The following is a 20,825-nucleotide window of genomic DNA, read 5'->3' on the forward strand; positions in this document are numbered from 1 at the left end:
ACATAGACAACTTCCAAAAAAATATTTTTTGCAACCCAGTGTAATCTGAATTTGCAGTAAAAAAAGGTTTTTGCTTCCTTATAACTAGTGATGCACTGATTTATCGGTCAATCGGTGCATCAACACCAATTTCCTTAATTGTGGGAGATCGGTGATCAGCCGATATTTGCATGTAAAGCCGATCTTATCGACCTCTGGAACGGTCTACAAATCAACCACTGTCCTTTTCTGCTCTCCCATTAGAGAGGTTTGACTGACGCATCCGAACAATAGTCATTACCAATAGACTTTCTTGCTTAACTTAGCAACATTTCAGACAAAAAAAGAAAGATGCAATCGGTGCATCCCTACTTACAACAGAACCTCAAACTACCCCTACAACTAAAGAGAGCCAGAAGCCATTTATTTGAAAAGTCACATGGAAGTAATGATGTTCAGATTTTACATTTACAAAAAACGAAGTAACAAAACCTCAGCTTTCTCCATCTATGTGGCTCCTCAGATTCTCCTGCACCAAGTTCAAGGGCCCAACATTTAAAGGAGCGCAGTAAGTGCTGCTCTTCCCCTCTTGTTGTCTGAACTTAGGGCATATTTCAACATGAGCAAGCAAACAGAGAAAGACAGCGGATGCCTGCAGGCGTCCGTTCACCTCTCGCTACCCTAACCCCACACAGACAAAACACGGCCCAGCCAACCAGGGCATCTGGCTTTCGCTCGGTTTGTTTTTGTTGTTGTTTTTGTTCTTTTGTGGTCGGCCATATTGCAGAGATGAGGGAGAAGGTTCTGGTTTTAAATATGTGGAAAGCCTAATAATTCACTGTACCCAATAACCCAGGTTAGTGGGTTACTAACTGACCTAGAAGGAATAAAACTTACCACTTTGCTGCCTTAATGCTCTTAAAACCAAAATAATTCAACGTGTACAACAGTTTTTATCATTTCTCACAAATACCATCTTAGCTCAATATTTTTTGTACAAGACTTTGAGCAAAAACACACAGTCTTACCAAGTAAGCAGCTCTGAAAAAACTAAGAGACCATTTTAGATGATCAGTTTCTCTGAATTCACTTTTTATAGGTATATGTTTGAGTAAAATGAACATTGTTCTTTCATCCTATGAAATACTGACAACATGTCTCTGAAATTCAAAGCAAAATTTTAGTATTTATTTGCAGAAAATTAGGAGAAAAAATCCAGTGCTGTCAGACCTCAAATAATACAAAGAAAACAAGTTAATATTCATTTAGAAACAACAATACTGATGTTTTAACTCAGGAAGAGTTAATATAGTCAGGAGTCAATATTTGGTGGAAAAACCAGGAGGTTTTCAATGGGGTTCAGTGGAGTGGGTTCATTTTTATTTTATTTTTTTCGCAGAGCTGTATCTAGTTTCTAGAGCAAATATATTAGTACGCTTGAATTAAAACAAAAACAACTTAAGTAACTATTCAGCAAGATATGTAAGTTTGTTTTAAGTCAATTCATAAACACACATATACAAACTTCAATCAGGAAAAATATTAAGTTGTAAGCATAAAAAGTCAGTCAGTGTAAGCAGTACTTTCTAAAAATCTATATTCAAGAATTACTAACTTAAACAAGCTTATATTTCTTGCTGAAAAGTTAATTTTGAGTTAACTCTGTCTTTTTTCAAGAGTACTGAGATTTTTGCACTTGATAGACAAAAATAACTGGTAGGATTTTGTGTTTTTGCAGAGCAACTCTTCCAAGCTGTTTCACATCCCAGAAATAGTTTGAACCCTACTTTCTGTTCTGGACACAAAACTGAAAGTTAAACAGTTTTACAGCCTTATCCATCACTTAAAAGCTTCCATAAAAACAGGAACAGCCTGTGTCACCAGGGAGAGGGTCCACACATGGTTTGTACATAAATCTAAAGCATCATAAAAACAGCTGAATGTTTGTACGCGAGGACACAGAGATAGGGTTAACCTCGCCGCTGGAACACGCCCATTTACCCGGTCAGAGAGTCTGAGAGCCTTAAGAAGTCTACCGACGTTGCTCTGAATATAGGTTAATTATCTGATACCCAAGCACAGGACGCGAACAATGAAGCTTTTGCTGCTGATTATAGGTTAAAAGAAGAGGGAGGGAGTGAGCGAGGGATTAGAGCAAAGGTCAGAGCCGAGGCGTGGGTCCAGCTCCTGACTGAACCAATCACCGCCGATCTGTTGCGACTCATGAAATGTGAGAAATATATAACAGGGGAGTGCTGAATGTTTGTACTCATGCAGTAATATCACTATAATAAATATCAGTGTATTCTCCAACAGAGGAGATGTATTTCAGAGCCAGAAAACCTGAGAAATATCAAAAATATTAAACATTTTTGAAACTGAAGCATATCGAGTCAAGATGCTAAAACAGGAATTTACAACCGTACATGCTCAGGGCCAGATTTAGAAAAATAGGCCCTGAAAACAATAAAATAAAAATAAAAGACTAATTTAATAATTTTCAAATACTTGAATGTTGTTTATATTTATAAAAATCCCAGGATATTATTACAACCTGCCTGATATGGACCTATGACTTTGATATAAAGTACAACGTTTGCAAAACTTGTATTTATTAAAGGCGCAGTATTGAATATTTTCCAGGCACATTGTGCCATTTGATAACATAATCAAGTAACCATGTTACCTTCAGGTGTCATCAAAATGCTACAAATATCAAATATGACTTAAAAGAAATGGTAACACTTTATTTGACGGGTTGTGAATAAGACTGTCATGACAGCGTCATAAACATGACATAACGCCTGTCATGAACATGACTAAGTCTTCATGAATATTTATGACTGTTGTCATAAAGTGTCATTCGGTAAGTTATGACACTTTTAATACGAAGTTGACATTATTCAAAATGTCTTTGTTATGACAACTTGTCATTAACCAAGAAATCATGATCTGACATAAATTAGTTCATGATCATGATTAGATCATGATTAGATCTCATTATAAAAGTATTACTGCTTAAACTAATAATGTAGCTTTATGTTATTAAAGCTAATGTTTAATCAGTAATACTTTTATAACACATTTATATCAGATCATGATTTCTTGGTTAATGACAAGTTGTCATAAAGACATTTTGAATAATGTCAACTTTGTATGTATTAAAAGTGTCATGATTTACCGAATGACACTTTATGACAACAGTCATAAATATTCATGAAGACTTACTCATGTTCATGACAGGTGTTATCTCATGTTTATGACGCTGTCATGACAGTCTTATTCACAACCCGTCAAATAAAATGTTACCAAAGAAACATTACTTTGTAATTTAATGCCTCTGTCTCTTTAAGGACTCCTGCTCTTTCGGAAACCCCGCCTTCAGGAAGTCATGAGCTCAGCAGGTGTTTGCCAATTGCTGCTGGCTAGTCTGAAGGAGCTGAGTGGCGGCGTTTTGGGGGAGGGCTGCTCTGTGAGGCGGAAGATTGGAAACTGCAGAGGAGGAGCTGTTTCTCAAAGGCGGGGCTAGGTCCACCCAGGCGTTTTCCACAGCTGACGCTTTCCCATGGAGATTAAAGGATTTCTCAAACATGCATCAAAGAATCAACACAACTCTAATTATGTTTTTGATGAGGGAATTACATTGTAATGCGATCCAAATCTAAAAAAAGCTGATTTCATATGATACTGCCCCTTTAAAAAATAATAATAATAAAATAATTTACCTTTAACTTCTGCTCTACTGTAGACACAAAGGTAAAAAGGTAAGGCCACTTAAGGGTGAATAAAATAACTTCTTACTGCCGCTGCTTCATGAGCAACAGAAATACTGGAGGGTGAAGTAAGCTGGTCTAGATCTGTGGTTTCAAAGTTTCTTTCTCACAATCTTGTATTTTTGAAAACATGAAACCAACGTGTGAAAAGAGAAAGACTCATGCAGCTCAAACAAAACATCCTTTTGAACTTTGTAAAGGACCATAGCAAAGGTCACATCTACTTATAAATGCTTGTGTGAAAGAAACGAGGAAGGACGGACCATGACTAACAGTTAGCTGGACATGGGGTTTTACCAACAATTAATGTTTTACCCCAACGTAAATTAAACTAATCAGTACAGCCATATTACAACATCCAGCTTAATTAAAAACTCAACCAGGTAGTTTGAAAATTTGGTAAACAAGTAGGCCTGTCATGATAAATTCCGCCGGACAATAAATTGTCCTAGAAATTATTGTGAAAAACAATAATATTGTTGTTTTGAGACCGTTCTCCAGCAATAATATAACATAATGCAAAAACACATTCTCACAAATCAGTAAACTTTACATTATATTGAAAATTTAACACTGGAACCAGAAGACGTTTTAAATATCCAACAAAAACAACAGAAACTATAAATAAAATGAATTACGGAGACTCTAGTTGAGACCAAAGCACCAGACTGAAGACTAACCATAAAATCTTTGTTAGAGATAGAAAAACTGGAAATTATTGAGTGTGTTTTAATTTATCATGCGAACAATTGATTTGATCACATGATTTAATCTGGCCTATTAACAATGCAATTCAAAATGACCTTATTCATCCCAAAGGGAATTTAAATGCTGATGCAACTCTGAATGCTGATGATGTTCAAAAGCAGTCAGTCTTACAACTTTACAAAACCTTACAAGTTACAAAACTTTACAAAAACTTACAAGTTTACAAAACCTGTAAAGGGCTCTGACTGTATAGCAGTCTCCTAACAGATAAATATTTGATCAGGAGAGATCATCTTCCACAGTAACAAGAAAGTTGTGGTAAGCACTGCTAATCCACCTCATTTACTTTTGCCACTCCATTTTAAATTTCTAAAATCCAGAGTAGAAAGCTGGGAAGAGAAAGTTTGAACTTCCTCTAGATCTTCCGTTTTGGCTCCTCTGGGATTTTAATCGTAGTTCAGCTATAATTTGAGCGTTTGAAAAGCTAATCAGCTGCTCCCAGTTGTGAAAAAACACCTCATTTCCACGGTTACGCATTGTAACAAGTGTCCAAAAGTAAAAAAAAAGTAAAAAAAAAAAAAGGTCAAACAAAAAGCCTCCCAGTTGTACATCATTAAAACCAGAGGGAATAAATATTAAAAACACCACCACCTAGTAGACAAAACTCCAGAAAAAGGAAGAAATCAGATCAAAAGCGGATCCAACATGGCGCCACCAAGACCAACAATCGAGAGAAGAATCTCGAGAAAATCTCCAAAAATCAAATTAAAAACAAAGATTTGGAAACATGCCTGCTTTCCTTAAAAGTGCAGAAAAAAATAAAAGTCAAAGTCATGGAAAAAACCACAACCAATAACAATTCTGTTATTTCTTTTTGTTTCTCTTAATAAGCTAATCTATAACTGCCAATAAACAACGGATTGAGTTTCTCATTGGATAGTGAGAATCAAAGCCACTGAATAAATATGTTAAACATAAAACTACGCGCCATTCTGACATAATTTAATGATGGTTTTGGTTTGATAGCCACAAAATTGATGATTTTCACCAAAGTTGGCATCTGAATCAGGCATGTCCAAAGCAGCATCAGGAGCCACTGCAGTAATTTTGCAAGAACCTGGACTGCAGATCCAGAATGGTGCAAATCTGTCCTGCCATTAAGTGAACCTTTTTTAGGGTGAAATAGAAAATGTTCGCTGTAAACAGAAAGTGCTTTTATTTTATTTGTCCTGTTTCTGTGGTTTAGTTTTAATATTATGTGATATTAAAACACATAAACATGAAGCGACTTTTAGTTATAAACAGACTTGGGCGCAGTCTTTCATCAAGCAAAGGTTTTTGAACAAAGTTAGTTGTTTTTTTGCTGGTCATAGACTAAAAATATCTACTCTACAAAAACCTAACAAACCTTTCAACTTTATTTTTAATTAAGACAAAGGTATGAGATCTCTCCTCAGACCCACAATAATTTATTTCCTGGTGTTTTTTATTATTAAAAAGAAGATTTGCTGTCTAATTTATTGCTAAGAAAGTAAAAAGAAGAAAATTAAAAATTAAATTATGCTTACATTTGTAATTATGGTGAAAAAATATGGACACCCAGGTGCTCATTTTATTATTATTTTTTGCATTAGCACCAATTTAAATAATGAAAATAGTATACCAACCAGTGATTAGCAGATACTACAAAAAAACCCACTAAAACCTTTTTTTAAAAAAATCTAAAAAACTTTTACTTTATTTGTAAAAACAAAAGAAAGAAAAATAAATTTGGTTTTCCCCAAATATTTCCTAAAACTTTATATATTTTAATTTAATCTTGGCTCATGGGATTGATCTATCTTCACACAACAACAACACAATATTACACACAAGTAATAAACTTGTTTTCTAGTTCATGGGTACTCCGCCCCGTTCTAATGCCGCCCTGGGCCGCTGCCCATATCAAAAACTACAATTCTGTGATATTTACCATACTACAATCATCCATGTTATCTGTTGTTTGAATGAGAAAGAAAACCCTAAAAATTATCCAAAAATGCAACACACTCAGATACCAACATGCCTTATATAACTTTGCTTTAAAAAGGGTGTGAAAACCTGCACAGACATGTCTTCAGGAGCTTCAACATTATAATATAATGACAGCATGCTGGCAGAAAGTAGCGAAATACAAGTCCTAAAATAACCCAGGGTCAGAGTAATGTGCATCTCCTCCATCAACAAGCACATGTATAATTTTTCCCACTGAGAGGAAATCTTATAAATCCAAAATAGGGCAGTAGGGTTCTCATCGTCAGACAGCATGGCCTCAAACGGAGCCAATGTAAACAGGATGCGACTGCCTTCTTTGGCTTTAGTAAAGTGAAAGCAGCTCCATACTGGAGAGCAAACCAACATCCACTGTTGTTTCTTTCCCATCCTTATCCAACAGGCTAACAGTTCATTCATAAAAAGGAATCTCTTCAAAGCCTTTAAAATAACAACATTACAAAATAGACCTAAACAAAGCTCTTCCCGTTCTTTTGGTCACCATGCTACGTTAGCATGCTAGCAGGGAAGGTCACAAGTCATCAAAGCGTCAGCCTGAAGCGCATGGCTGTTAGACACTGAGATACTGAACTCAACACATTAAAAACAACGCTCAGGCGTTGACAAAGGCCCTGCTGAACGCATTGCGTAATCTCAGGCTCCACCCGCCAACACACAAACTGGCTGGTTGGGCCTGCTGAAGGCGCAGTAAACAGTCTGGATCGGCTGGAAGCTTGTTTATCTTAAACAAAAAAAACCAAAAAAACGGCACCTGTAACTTTTCAGCCTCAGCTGAAGTCAAAATGAATTTATAAGCAGCTTGAAAGCAGAGGAAGCAGCTTGTTTTGTCCAAACAGACCAAATTAGAGCGACAGAGAAGCCTTTAAAACCATTTCAGTTCGGCTACTCTTATAAAAAGTAGTATTAGTCAACACTTTACAACTCTGACGGTGAGAGCAGAAAACCGTTTCTGGGGTTTTCCCTCAAGATATGAGCCTGGCTTGATTGCTCAAAGCAATAAAAGAGGAACTGCGTTCGGAATATTGTCTCAAGGGAAGGACTATCTTTTTTCAAGTTTTACCCATTATTGGTAAAGAAATGTTGCAAGATGGCTTTAATTTAAAAGCGCAGCCCTTTAAACCTCACACTGAGTCACTGCACAACAATAATTCAGGACGGGGTTTTTTTTTCCCTAAATATGATCAAGATTATATTTGTTGCGCCATGTAGTGCTGCACAATACCAGAAAAACATGCATCAAACATCAATTACAATTAACTCGCATTTCCCCAACTCCAATCTAATCGGATTAATCAACTAATTTAGTAATCAATTAATCGTTAACTGGAGCATAAAGGATTCTGAACAGAACATTTGCTGAAAAAACAAAACAAAAAAACATTTTAGATGCAAACCCTTCTTTATCAGTAAATATATTCAACCAAAGACTCCTTAAGCAGCAGTTTTAGTTTCACCTGGTTGAAACTGTAAAGAAATTTAAAAAATATTAATCGGTTAATTGAAATAAATAAATAAATAAATAAATCAGCCCTACATTATACTAATATTAAGTGAAGTAGAAATGGCTTTAATAAGTATTTATTGATCTGCCAATATTGCATTTCTGTAGAATATTTATTTTTTATTTAGAAAAGGTAATTGAATTATTTGTATTTTTACATATTTTTAATATTAAGGGATTAAATGAAAAATCTGCAAAATGTGCCATTTTTTAAGTGATTAATCATCAGAATAAAATTGTAGAATCCAATCACATTTTGCACAAGACTTTGGATTCAAGCCCATAAAATATACAATTAGTGGATATTCAAGAGATTATTCAACTGGTTAAATATATTATTAATATATAAAATGTGACTGCTTAGCTTTGGGATATGATGTCCAACAAAATATTGTCATTTTTTTATTGCCATACTCCTACTGCCAATATTAATATAATTTAATCTGTGACATACATCAGAAATTTATGATTTTAAACCTGCCTAATAATAAAATCTAGAAGCAATTTTTAAAAAGCATAAACTTTTGGTGATACCTTACTAAAATGACTTTCAAGACTTCTTTCCTTTTGTTTCAGACATGCTTTTCTTTCTGTTTTCATCAACAACATGCACAACAAATTTTTAAACACCTTCTCTTCCAAGAATTTGCAGAGTGATCATTAAAATCAAACAGTCATTTTCTAAGACACATCTATGGCAAAGCAAACAACGGCTGTTTGTTTTCGAAGCACGTTTGAAATTCCTTCTCCTTTCTCTCTCAGGCGCATGTAAACACGCAGCTAATTGATTGCGTAACAGCCGTGTATTTCTGCACTTTGCAGAAACACGCAAGCAGGGAAGCATGGCCGACTCTGATCCGTTTTATTGAAGCCGGACCCAGAATTACTCCCGCTGTGATGAGAACCAAACGTGCACGGGGAGAAAATGGTCTGAGCTTATCTGGCTGCATTTGCATCATAGCACCTTGGTCAATACCATCTCACTAAGAGGATTACACTCTGTCTGGACTCCAGAGGATATTACATATGGACGCCATGCTATATTCTACAGCTGCACGTATACAAAGTGCTGTATGGAAGCTATTTATTTGCAGCCTGTGTTTATGTTAGATATAAAGGGCTATTGAAGTGTTTTAGATGCAAACCTCACAGATTTAGGTGCAAGTTCTGCCTCACTGCACCAGTCTGAAGATTTTTCCTAAAGTGCACGTGCCACACTGACGCGACTGCAGATCTTCACTCATGTAATTTTCATCGTGCGACTGAAATTAGAGAGAAAAAGGTGATTTTTTTGGGAACCCGGATCACTTGAGGCACTAAGGGTGTGATCAGAAATGTTCAAGATGGAATGCACTCCTTAACAAATGTCACATCGGTGACAATATTTCTGACTTGAGTGACTTTAACTAGTGATGCACCGATCCACTTTTCTCACTTCCAATACCGATATCTGAGGTTTAGATACAGAAAAACAGTGCTGAACCTACTTTAAATGTTTTTAAACAGACATAAGTATGAAAAATTACACATTTATTTTACATCTCTGCACCAGTACAGTCACACTTAAATACTTGGACAAACAACTTTCATTTGTTCAGTCAATAAAATCAGGAGTTTCACAGCCATTGCAAAATTAGTAACAAAAAACAAACAGGTCGACTTCATTGGTCAAACATGTACAAAAATAAGAAGCAACAAACCTTCTTTCAAATGTTTCAGAGAGTGCATTTACTAATAATATAACGCGAAATAAAAACTAAAGAATGGCGTCACTCAGAGCACAAATTGTAGAATTAGACTGAGTAGTTGTTCCATTTTCAGAATCAATACAAATATTAATATCGGATCGGTGAATCTCTACTCCAGGCATTTTATTATTCATTTGTTGTTCCATATTTATTTTTTCTTATTCAGAAGTTTGCTTGCGAAACAAAAGAAAGTTGAGAATTTTATTTGAGACCATACTAACACATTGCTTATTCGATCAAATATCTTGAAATTAAATTAACACTGTTAATTTAAAAAATGCTATTAGTTATGATTAAAGCCAGAAAGAGATTATTGCAAATTAATTTACAAAGTTCTTTGTCTTAAACTCAAGTTGTACGAATAGTTGCATCACTTGAATTGGTACAGGAAGTACAATTTTAAAAGTAAAACTGTGAGTAATACTTTAAAACAAATGTACACTTTGGTGCAGGGAGTAAAAGTATGGAACAGTTTGTATGAGGAATAGAGGAAAAAATTAGAAAATTCACAAAAATATATGCTTAGACTTCATTATACCTACCAACCAAACCATACTCATGGTGTGGTAAAATGTTTTTTTCCTTGACTTAGAAATTGTTCTGTTTCAAAAGTTTCATGAGCGCCTTGGTCCGGTTCATGCTGCTGCCAGGAGCTACAGAAACTAAAACACTACAGTCAAAGTTCACCAGGATGACTGCAGCAAAGCAGAGCAAGACAAACAAAACACTCAAGTCAGAAAATAAAAATCCACCGCTGTACTACATCATTTATCAAATTAATTTAACATAAGGAGGCAAAAACTGACAGGAAAAATTCTGGACTGAGATATCCAGAGAGATTCATGCGCAGATTATTTCTACTTTATCCAACTAAACCATAAGTAATGTAAAGTAATTAAAAGTGAAAGTGATAAACAACAATTATTAGATTCATAAAACGCACAAACATCAACAATATAGTCCGTACATCCACTGGTAAAACAACCAAACTGATGGTTAAAAATCAAGAATATTTTGCCATTCAATTATATTTAAGGTCTAAATAGAAAAATGTGCACAGGATGGAATAAGATCCATTGTTTTGTTTTTTTATTATTTCAAAAATTATCTTTTCCATTTTTATAAATTGGCTTGCAGATATTGATCCTGGACTGTCTATCAATCTATTTGCCTATCAATCAATAGTGGTAGTCTCTTGACTCACATGTGAGACAGTGTTACAAAGGAAGTGTCCAAAGCCTCACAGCAAACTAAAGACATGTCACTTTCTGCAGAAATGCTAACGTCCAACAAAAGACGCAGGAGTATTTTCAAAAAGCCTCCACAAATGTCTTTCTCTGACTCAGTAAAGACAGATTACACTCCTTCCAACCTCAATCATTTCTGTATTTAAAAAAATAAACGTTTAAGTGATTTTCAGTGACAATTGTGACAAAATATGTTCAAAATCCAGCTGCACATCTAACCTTGTTGGAATAAATCAATGAATTGTTCCCTTTTTGAAAGGCAGTTTTATTTACACATATTTTGACGTTTTGGATATTAAAAATATCTTCTAGTTAAAATGTAACATTTTAGTTTGAAATTAAAGTTGATCATCTTTGGGAATGTGTTCTTGCATTATTGTTCCACTGTTATATTACATAAAAATGGTCTCAAAATGACAAAATTATTGTTTACTGCAATAAACAATTTACTGTCCAGCAAAATTTGACAGGATCACATTTCTGTAATTTGAATATAATGCATGCATGCAACAGATTGTAATTAATTAGAGACATCAGGCATTATTTGGCATAAAATAGTAACCTAAAATTATCCAAACACAGGAATCCGTTTCATTGATGAGGGTTTGAACTTTCTGGACATTTGAGTATTAAAAACATGTTATTACTTGGGACATTACTTGTGTTGCGCGGAGCTTTCACTTCCGCCTGAATTGTTAACGAAAGCCAAGTGTTAGCAGCATAACGTCCAATTTTCAAGGGGATTTTAGTGATTGATGATTATGCCCGGGTTTTCATCATTTTTGGGGGGACCAATAGGCATCCTTAAAATGACGGGAGCGATGCCTGGAGTACGGCAGCCTTTCTCCTCCAGGAGCTGCTGGTTCAGACTGAACGGCGGGAAGAGCGCTGCAGGAGTATTTATACAGGTAAGCAGATAGACTGAACACAGTGGGCAGCTGAGTAGTTGATAGTTACAGTGTAAGTGTAACTTTACAGATGAACCGCACAATAAATTTCATTTCATCCCGGTCTCAACAAATGGAAATCATCGTGGTGGTACATGGCTGGTAGATGAGTTTCTGAGTGTGACGAATGAAGGTCCCGTAAATATCAATTTATCGTCTATCAAACTTTCCAAGCAGCATTTATGCAAAGCCAACATGCTAATAATATTTTTTTTACTTGTTTCTCTGCCACTCTTGATGTAGATGTTCAGTGGCTGATATGCAACAACTTACAAAGACTGGTGAAAAAGTGTAATTAAAGATATCACCATCAATGTGTTCAGTAGCAGCATCACAATGACATGTTTTGTTTTTCTTTCCATTTTTTTTCTCCAAAGAGTTTTTGCAGCGCTAGTGGCTCGTATTTTTTCGACAGTAGGCAGACAGGAAGGAGGGTGAGAAGAGGGGGGAAGACATGCGGTAAAGGTCGTCGGGACCGGGAGTCGAACCCGCGACGTCCGCGTCAAGGACTAAGGCCTCCAAACGTGGGACGTGCTAACCCCCTGCGCCACCACAGCACTCCCCACAATGACATGTTTTACTGTGCAGCCGTGCTCGTGACCACGCTCTAAAACTGGGTTCCCACTGTGATTACCATCTATGGAAACATCTGAAAATCTCTGGTCAGGAACTTCAATCTGCAATTTAGTTGATGGATCAGATGCAGATTTGTGCTCTTTTTGTGCTCATTTCTTTGAAAAACAGCATTGTTTTTAAAAAATATGCATCTCTGGTTTCTGTTTTTCTGACCTGCTGGTTCTGATTTTGACTACTTTTCTAACAATTATACCCAATGGAGACCTGGGCTAAAGATATTGTAGTTTTGAATTAGAAATAGACATTATTCGGCATAAAATAATAACCTGAAAGTCTCCAATCACAGGAATGGGTTTCATTGATGGGGGTTTGACCATATTGGACATCTGAGAACAAAAGAGCATTACATTACAGCATTGTATTACTTGAAAATGGTCTCAAAAACAACATTGTTGTTTTTCGCAATAAATTCTGGAACAATTTATCATCCAGTAAAATGTGCTAACTGAAAACTGGCTGACCCCGATGTTTGGAGCAGAAACAACAAACATTATCAGCCATCATCGTTACAATGTGACCTCTGAGTCTCAATCAGTTTGAACTATAAAGCGACGCTGAGGCATCTTATCACCAACCTTCCTGAAGCACACACACACCGTTTGTACAAGACATCTGGATCCGACGTGTTCGAGCTGCACCATTTTAATTACAACATTCATCACGGTGCCTGCACAGTCAGAGGAGTCAATAAATCGTGCGCCGCTCACGGTCAGCGGCTAAGGTACAACAAGGACTGGTTTAGACGGCGCATTTTAAAACCTCACAGGCCTCACAGTCACGTAACAACACGCAGCTGGTTTTAATCGAAAACTGACACAGAAGTTCCAACTTCCAGCCGACCCAAATGACCCCCGAGCGCCGAGGCAAGAGAGAGCCGCGCTGGTTTACGGACGGCAAGGCCTCGGCACTGAATCTGTAAGACCCAAAGCCACCAGAGGTGATAAATATCGTAAAAAAGAAGAAAGTGGAGGCGTTTCAACACTGTGTGAGTTTACAGCCTGTCCGAAAGAATGCGGTAACAGGAGTCCAAAGGGGAGGTTTCGAAATAAACAACCGATGCAGCACAAAATTGAACAAAGTACCACTTAAATTCTTAAAAACCAAAATTTAAACTGAAATACAGATCATAGGTGTATTTCTGCTGTAGTGCTTATGTATACATTACTTTTTTCCCTGTGGTCCTCAAGTTGCTTAACAGCATTTTACAACCAGTGTACTCGTGTTATTATGACTACTGGCTGCAATTCATTCCTGCCTGCTTACGAGTATTTCAAGTTCAAATTGTAATCGTTATTGCAATATTAATATTTTGTTAGGTGTTGCATTTAATGGACCATTCTTTCAAAGTCTATTTGGCCAATTACACTTAAAATTACCCCTGGCAGATTTAGCAACATATTTCTCTTAGCTGGAAGTAATATTAATGTTATGGTGCAACTTGAACCTGATTAGGGTGATGGAAAGGAGGCCTTCCAAAATACCAGTGGAGGAACTGGTATTTTGGAAGAAAAAGAGGTTTTGACTCCAATGATAACAAAAATAGCATTGATGGCTATTTTTAAATAGAAATCTAATTTAAAAAACACTTTTTTTTACTACTAAGCAGCACAATGGTAGTTGTAAATTTGCCATAAATTAGTATTGTCAAAACAAGGCTAAATAGATATATATAGTATTAAATGACATTTTGATCCACTGGTTCCTCTTGTCCAGCTTTAAAAAGTAAAAAGCAGTGTAGTTTCCACATTAAAGGTTAACGAATAACAAAATATTCCAAATTTATTTCTCTCCAATTGCATTGTAAACATGAATCAGCACTACACTTAAAATAATTAACAAGAACGCTCAACAGAGTACAACAACGTTGCTCAGTTTTATTATTTGATATGGATTTGGATAATATTGGAAATCTCAGAGTTATAAGGAAATTATTTATAATTAACAGGGAGATTGTTGTTTATTAATGAAAGCCATGCTAACTTATAACAAATGGATGTTATATACAGAACTCAATCATTTTGTCTTGGTTTTAAATTACTAGCAAGTCATTTTATTACAACTTCTCTCAGAAAGTCTCAATATAAAAATAATTACCACCAACGCATATTTATGTTGGAAACACTATTTTCAATGCTGTTCTTAAATTATTAAAACTCTTCAATAAATATCAGAATAAATAAATTTCAAGTAGACTAAAATTTAAAAAAAAAAATTTTATAAAACGTCCCAATCACCTACTACTTAAAGGGAAAGTGCTATCAGAAATTAACTATGAGAGAGAAACACATCCAAGTAAACTCTAAAACAAATGGATGTGCTTTAAGTTTCATTCTACCAATAATAATAATCAAGAGTTTGATGGTACACAGGATTGTGGAGCTGATTGTGGGAGTTTTCGCTCACTGGCGTGCAACCAACAACGTTTTGTCTCCTCATCCTGCAGTACAGAAATCTTAGACTGCAACACACCCCTGAAATGTATATTTTATGAAGCGGATAAACTGGTACATCAACAAAAGCCTTGAAAAATCCCACCACACAACAATGCAATCAGATCGTCATCAACACATTTTGTACAAACGGTCCTTTCATCTGAAGCGCCATTATCCTTATATGAGAATAATAGGACCCATTCATAAGAATCTGTCAGTGGTGTCTAAACAAAGTCCTTATTAGTACCGTTCTTTAATGTGTCTAAATGTTTTGAAAAGAATCAGGCTTTGTATTTAGTAAATACGCCATGAGCTGGTTATTATAAACACATTAAAGTAATTACATCCAAAGCAGCACAATGGTATTTGTTACTTTGCTATGAATTAATAAGGTAAAAAACCAAATATGATCAACATGTCTGTATTACTATTGGTATTAAATATCAATTAGATTCACTAGTCCAAGTTCTCCAGCTTAGTTAGTTAGAAAGATTAGATAATCCCAATTAAATCTGGAATTTATTAGCAAAATTAGGAGATACACCAAGGTAAAGTTTACTCTTGTCACATAAAATAATGAAATCCTAGAGCAGAAAAGGACAAAATGTGGCTTGGAAACTATATAAAGATTTCTTTGCTTTTGCATATTGTAAACATGTTTTGATTCTGTATATTTAAATGGTATCATATCACCTACTACATTACAGTGGGAAAAAAAGATTTACGTGCCACATCCAGGCCTGATTACTGCCAAAAAACTGAAATAAAAGCTTTCTGACAACATGAAGTAGGCGAAAAGCTCGACAAATAAACCCAATGTAGAGAAAGTCACAGTCGTGCATCAGTCTGGAAAGGATTTCAAAGCCATTTCTGAGGTTTTGGGATGCTAATTTGAGTCATTACCTACAAATAGAAAAAGCCTGGAACATGGTAGATTTTCACAGAAGAAGCCAATCTACAAAAAATACTCCAAGAGAGAATTGATGATTCGTCCAGGAGGTCGCAATAAACCAGAACATTTAATCAGACTTCAGTAGCCTGAGTCAAGGTCAGAGTTTATGAGTCAACAACGAGAAAGAGACTGGGTCAAATCTCCCATCCATGGGAGGTTCATGGACAAACCCATTACTGATAAAAAACCAAAACGCGTCTTTATGATCTCAAAAACATCTCGGGAGGATAAACGTAGAACTTTTTGGAAGGTGTCTTGTTACATCTGGTTTAAAAAAAGCTAAAACTGCATTTAGGACAACCAATTAATGTGACAATGTTGAGCTGCTCCACTCCAAAACCTGGAGGACAGAACCATAAGTTCTGCTCTGCTTTAGGAAATCCTGGAGTGGAGGGTCTGGCCATTGGTTTGTAACCTTAAGCTGAAGAGCCCTTGGTTTACACAGCTGGATAACATTCAAAACCACACAAACAAATCCAGCAAATGAGTCAAACAAAAACAAATAAACAATGCAAAGGTTAGGAATCGGCCTACTCAAAGTCTGGACGCAAGAAGTTGTAGGATGATCTTAAAAAGATAGCTGGCTCTCAGAAACCCTTCAGTGTTAGTTGATTAAAACAATTCAGCAAAGAAGATTGTGCCAAAATCGCTTCACAGCAATATAAAATACACCCCAATTACTACAAACTTATCAGGTGTAGAAAACAATATTTAAATAAAATCAGGTTGTTGTTGATAGCGTTTATTAACGGGGAAAAAAGCTAACATTTTGCATTTACACTGTTTATATCTTGATATAGGAGTGTCCTTTTAGAGCATAAATGTTTTATAATCCTGGGTAAATGTTGTGGTAATGTCTGAATTAAAGCTTTTAATCATTAAAGTCTCCAGATGCATCAGTCAAGCTTCGAATGACAGATAATTTCTGGTTTTCTTATAGGTCTGACCCGTCAGTCCAGATTTTCTTTTTAACGACTTCGACCCATATAAACACGCTCATTTTAATTTAACTACTACATGAAACAAACAAACGCTGACATTAAAAATGTGCTGAAGGCTCCGAGGTACATGTGGTTGTTTGGAGCCGAAAAGATAAAAAGGAATTATAATTGGCATTTAAACATATGTCACTGACCTTTATCGGATTTTTAGTAAACGTAAAAAAGGTGATGCATTTACAAACCAAAGATGAGGGAGTTCACAGGTTTCTTTTTGATTTAAAAAAATCCCAGTTTTCAATTAATAACCTGCCGATGAAGGGCAAAAAACCTAATAATTGAATGGTGCGTCACTATTGCAGACTACAGTGGAAATCAAGTCCTTGTATTTCTAAGACAATGAAAAGAACAAGTACCCTCATTCATGCAGCTGCATCTGCAGTCATCTTTGTCTATGCTTCCTCTGGTTTACACAAAACCTTCAATAGCTGATATTATTCATTTTTTTAAAATACTTTAGCGAAAAATTAGAATTCTGTGCATTTTATGATGTTATTTAGCATTTTATTTGACTTTTTAGGTAATTATATTTACGTTTATATATGCAAGTACAATTTAAAAGCTTTATGAAATACTGTTTCACACAATAGATGATCTATCCATTTTTGTTTTTAGCTTGTCGTCTGCCTTCAGATTGCTCGTCATCTAAAAAAACAGACAGCTTTTGTACGAGGCAAACACACCCCCCAAGATGTCAGAGTCACCGGCTTGGAGAATCGGGCTCCTAATTATTTCAACGAAACAAGTTCCCTGTGTGTGTGTGTATTAATAAATCCTAATTACATCGTACACTAGACCTGGTGGTGATTATCTCAAAAACCAGCGCTGATTGTAAATAAACGGCGGCGAGATCACTGCAGACAACACCACCCACTTCAGTGGAACATTTATGCCGCTCTCGCTTTCTTCCAATACACCGAAAACAATGTAAGAAAGCGCTAAATTCACCAATAACCTTTTCTCTCTGTTTTTTTTTTTTTTTTTTTTTTTTTTTGCTTATAACCTGCAATGAATAATAATAATAATACATTTACCCTAGTTAAGTTTACATTTGAATATTTAGATGATTGCTACTCGCTGCCAGTGAGGTGAAAAAAATAATAAAATTTTAAAAAACAAGCGAGAGTATGTAATATTTCAAACGGCAGTAATCAACACAGACACCCTACCCTGTTCGAGACAAAAGCCCACTGCAGCCCCTTTCGCTGCCCTTACACAGTTCCCCCTCCCCAGCGTTTCCAGCCCGTCACTGCCTCGCTGACTGACTGGGTCTAACCCAGCTGCTTCGCTCCGACATTTTCCTATCTGCTCCCTGAACCCTCGCTTCAAACACAACGCTTCACTGGTACACGAGCGGATCCTGAAATGTGTCTCGGGCTGTTTATGTGTCATAAACTACTTCAATGTGTGTAAGGCACGTGGCGTACAACTATACCGATCCCACGCAAACACTTAAACGTTCGTTTTCGCACGCAGTTTACGTAAAGTTAGCTCTTACATTAGCCTGCTCGCTGTAAACGTAGCCAGACGGCTAACAAGGATTTCCAACCCAATCAAGAACAGTTTTGCGCTTACCTTCAAACCGGGTCACACGCTCCTACCAACTCATTCGCGTCCTGATTTAACTTAGTGGTGCGCGATTTTAACAGTTATTTCCTAAATCTTGTACGTTAACCGTAGCCTACGGCTGTGTGACGTTCATCGCTGCTTTTGAAAACATCGCAGCCGTTCGTCTGTCGTCCGCTCCGAGAAAAGCCTAGCAAAACATGCAAGACGTGCTCTCATTGGTCGAGTTGAGTCACGTGGCACCCCGAGCCCCCACCGAGCTTATAAGGTCTCCGTCTGCCGGACAGACTAGATGGGTATGTGTCAAACGATTTAAGTGATATTTTGTGGAAGCTGTGAGTAACTCCGCACTTTCTAATGCTGGCAGTGTTATTTGTGCTTTCGCGATTTAGCGGCATGTTAAACGCCTTCATGTGGATTTTAAACGTGGTAAATCGGACTAAAAGGGAAGGAGAGGGAGAAAACAGGAATGGCCGCTTGACGTCATCTTTTCCGCTGCGGTCAGTAGGAACTTTCTCGAAAGATGACGGCTTGAGCTAAACAGTGGATACGTTTATTCATGTTGACGTTTCCTGCTTTTATTTTTAGGCCTAGTGTCGGTAACTAAGTGGTTGGGATTAGTTGTCATTTAATGCCCGCCATTTCTTTGTGTGAATGAGTCAGCTTTGAACTGGTTGCGCAGTGGCATTTGCATCAGGGCGGACATGGCGCGCATGCGTCACGGCGCATAATGTTGCAGACCATAAAGTGGGGGGAGGGGCGCAGACTAGACACGAAAACGCCACCGGGACGGGATGGAGACCAAGCAGCAACAGAAAATAAAAAACATGAATTATTCCTAAAAAAAAAAAAAAAAAAATAAAGCTTATTCTACATTCTATGACGTTGTCTGGAAAAATAAATCTCATTATTTAAATAGATACATACTTAACAATCAGGGGGGTTAAAACATGATATTTAAGCTGAATTGAATTAAACATAGATTGTGGTGTTTAATACCAAACAATATATTTTTAAAAAGATTGAATTTCTTAAATGTGATTGTAATGTCAACACAATTCCTATTCAATTATCTAATTTTTGTAGACAAGTCATGTTACTTTGGCTCCATAATGTGGAGTAGCAAATATGTTCAAAATAAAAGATATTTTAGGAAAAATGGTTTCAAAGTATTCATGAATCCCAACTAGTGGATGAAAAGTGTCTTCTGACATTAACTGTATTTTTGAGGATTATATATATATATATACACGCCAGTATTTGTGGTTTTATTTAGTTGCTACTAAACTAAAATGGACGAAATATACAGGCTCCAAAAACGGACGGATTAATTGTGCTATTTTGGATTTTTTTAAAATTACATACGCCATTGTCGTTTAAATCGTTAATTTTACTGGAACAATAACTTAATATTAACTAGTCATTGGTGTGGATCAGTAAGTATTAACCAAGATAAAGGAAATTGACTTCAGAATTAATTGAATATATCCAACAAAACATTTCTTGTTGTAGTGGAAATGACTTTGATAAATCTTACCTTTTTGTAAAACTGCAACATAAAATTTCACATATTTTCTGATTATTTATGTAAAATATTCTTGGACTGAAATCGAACACAATTCAACTAATTGTGAACTGTAAAATAACATTACGACATAAAGGTTTTATACTTTTACATTTTCTTATTAGATTTAAAACTCTTTATGTTTATAAAAGTGGTGAAAAACTGAAAGCCTTATAACTTAATTTTAATGCCTATAAATGTTTTGTTTAAACCAATGTACCCCTCTGTTATGTTTTAACATTGTAATTGTTCTCATTTTCTTAAGTCATTATGCTTTATTATGTCATATTTTTAAACGTACAGATGCCAATATTGAAAATAAAGTTGATAAAAAGCAGCTTTAAAACTCATCCTGTTTGCCTCTTTTTAGGTACAGTACATACATACAAGCACAAAATTAAATTGTAAGGTATTTATAAGGATATTACTGGGGAATAAATGTATTTTAAGGGTTAATCAGACACACTAACAGCTGCATTTAAGTTATTGTAAGCCACAGATGATTAATGTTTGAAATAAAGCAAAATGCCAATATGATTTAGTTAAAAGGTTAAGACATAAAAGTGTGCTAAAAATAACAGCCACCCCAAAGGTCCAGTCTTACTTCCCACTCGTTTCCTCTGAGCTACTTTGTGATTAGTTTCTGTCTCCACCAGGTGTTTTTCAGTTGTAGATAAATGACTCATCACATACAGCTCTGTGTCAAACAAAACTAGAAATGT

General features: G+C 35.9%; 2 protein-coding genes across 3 annotated transcripts in view; one reads left to right on the top strand and one right to left on the bottom strand.

The window, feature by feature from the left end:
- Positions 1–18,705, bottom strand: part of ankrd12 (ankyrin repeat domain 12) — a 53,530-nt gene extending 34,825 nt beyond the window's left edge. For both annotated transcript variants that reach the window (XM_023335524.1, XM_023335523.1), the window contains exon 1: positions 18,549–18,705. The gene's annotated coding sequence lies outside the window, so the exon portion shown is untranslated. The remainder of the gene's footprint in view (positions 1–18,548) is intronic.
- Positions 18,706–18,774: 69 nt separating this feature from the next.
- LOC102226141 (acetyl-coenzyme A synthetase, cytoplasmic-like) overlaps positions 18,775–20,825 on the top strand; it is a 33,639-nt gene continuing 31,588 nt past the window's right edge. Inside the window, exon 1 of the mRNA XM_023335526.1 lies at positions 18,775–18,835. The gene's annotated coding sequence lies outside the window, so the exon portion shown is untranslated. The remainder of the gene's footprint in view (positions 18,836–20,825) is intronic.

This window comes from Xiphophorus maculatus, chromosome 6 (genome assembly GCF_002775205.1).
Source record: "Xiphophorus maculatus strain JP 163 A chromosome 6, X_maculatus-5.0-male, whole genome shotgun sequence".
NCBI classification, from domain to species: domain Eukaryota; kingdom Metazoa; phylum Chordata; class Actinopteri; order Cyprinodontiformes; family Poeciliidae; genus Xiphophorus; species Xiphophorus maculatus.